Source organism: Monopterus albus, unplaced genomic scaffold (assembly GCF_001952655.1).
Source record: "Monopterus albus unplaced genomic scaffold, M_albus_1.0 scaffold288.1, whole genome shotgun sequence".
Classification (NCBI taxonomy): domain Eukaryota; kingdom Metazoa; phylum Chordata; class Actinopteri; order Synbranchiformes; family Synbranchidae; genus Monopterus; species Monopterus albus.
Genome location: NW_018128168.1, coordinates 77643 through 79760, shown reverse-complemented (window position 1 = coordinate 79760; position 2118 = coordinate 77643).

Here is a 2118-nt window from a genome sequence, read left to right as displayed (position 1 = left end):
GAACAAATTGATCAGTTGACACAGGGCTTGTTAAAGTTGCAGACACCCACACATCCTGTTAAGACAGATCGTTCCAAAGTAGTTTGCAGGCAATGTCAGAAAGTTGGTCATTATGCAAAAGATTGTGATAATGAGCGGGTTCCTTTTCGAACCTCCCATGCAGGTCATGCTCCTTTTACAGCAACTGCCATGTCCAGTTTTGCACCGGCGGAAAACTAGCTCCCTCTAGTGTGCAGAGCCAACCACTAGGAGGGGACATTACTGGCTCAGTGGATAGGGCAAGGGTGGATAGGTTGATTGCTCCCTGTCCTCAGGTACTTGTTAAGTTAGCAGGTGTGGAGGTGAAATGTCTGTTGGATACGGGTTCGATGGGGTCTACTGTGACTGAAAGTTTTTTCAAACAGCATGTTCAGGATAAACTTCAGCCCTGTCATTGGCTGCAGTTGAGGGCGGCAAATGGGCTGGACATCCCTCATCTTGGCTATTTAGAACTAGATGTAGAGGTGTTGGGCAAAGTTATTTCTAGAAAGGGTGTGCTGGTAGTCAAAGACCTGCCAGGCCCATCGGCTTGATCAAAGGTCCCAGGGATCTTGGGTATGAATATTATTCAGAGTTGTTATGATGAACTTTTTAACCAGCATAGGCCTGTTTTGTTTGACCTCCCTGCAGTACAGAGTGCCCCAGACCCATGGCAGAGAGCCTTGCAGTTGTGTCACCATGTTAGGACTCAGCCCTCTGGGAGTAGGATCGGCTTTGCAAGGGTTCGTGGCAGGAGGCCTGTTCATATCCCTGGAGGTGTGGTTAAGATGGTAGCTGCTACTTGTTCAGCTCATTTTGGGTCCTCTAGTGCAGTCCTAGTTGAGCCAGTAAGTGAAAAGAGCCTTCCTGAAGGGCTGTTGGTGTCACCATCCTTGATGCGGGTTGCTAGGGGAACAGTATATATACACACCTACTGTGAATGTAGGTGATTCACCAGTTACATTGTACCCCCAGGTTGTAGTGGGATTACTGACTAAAGCTGAAGTTGTTAGCCTACCTGCAGGGCTTAGTGAATTGCAGAGTCAGTCAGCGCAGGTTCCTGCAGCTGTTAACTCCCAGATTAGGAATGGTAGTTCAGTGCAGGAGCAGATTCAAGCCCCCGACTTGTCTGTATTCTCAAAAGCAGAACAGGGAAATGTGAAATCTTTGTTGTTGAAACATGAGTCTGTGTTTTCAGAGTTTGAAGGTGACCTTGGTTGCACAAACTTAATTTCTCATGATATCCCTCTGCTAGATGATGTACCGGTACGACAGCGATATAGGCGTATACCTCCTTCTGATTATGAGGCCTTCAAAGCACATATACGCCAACTGTTGGAGACCCAGGTTATCCAGGAGAGTAGTAGCCCCTATGCCTCTCCTATTGTCCTTGTGAGAAAGAAGAATGGTAGCCTTCGCCTGTGTGTTGATTACCGGCAGCTGAATCGCAAGACCAGGAAGGATGCCTTTCCCCTCCCTCGAATTGAGGAGTCTTTGGATGCTTTGTCTGGGGCTAAGTGGTTTTCTACCATGGATTTGGCCAGTGGTTATAATCAAGTACCAGTCACAGAACAAGACAAGTCAAAGACTGCTTTTTGCACACCGTTTGGGCTATTTGAGTTTAACTGGATGCCATTCGGATTGTGCAATGCACCCAGTACCTTTCAGCGTTTGATGGAGCGACTATTTGGAGCCCAACACTGTCAGTCATTGCCACTGTACCTGGATGACATCATTGTCTTCTCCTCTAGTGTGGATGAGCATTTGAGTCAACTTGATCTAGTGCTGAGCCGCCTGCAACAGGAAGGACTTAAGGCTAAGTTGGAGAAGTGTTTCTTCTTCAAGAAAGAGGTGCAGTATCTGGGCCATGTGATCTCAGAAGAGGGAGTCTCTACTGACCCAGGGAAAGTCTCTGCAGTGGCTAAATGGCCTCATCCCACTAATACAAATGAGTTGAGGTCGTTTCTGGGTTTCGCCAGCTACTACAGGCGGTTTGTGGAGGGCTTCTCCACATTGGCGGCCCCGCTCCATCAGCTGGTGACACAGTCGTCTGGGGGGAAGACCCGGAAAGGCCAGGACGTTTCATGGGGAGAGGCTTGG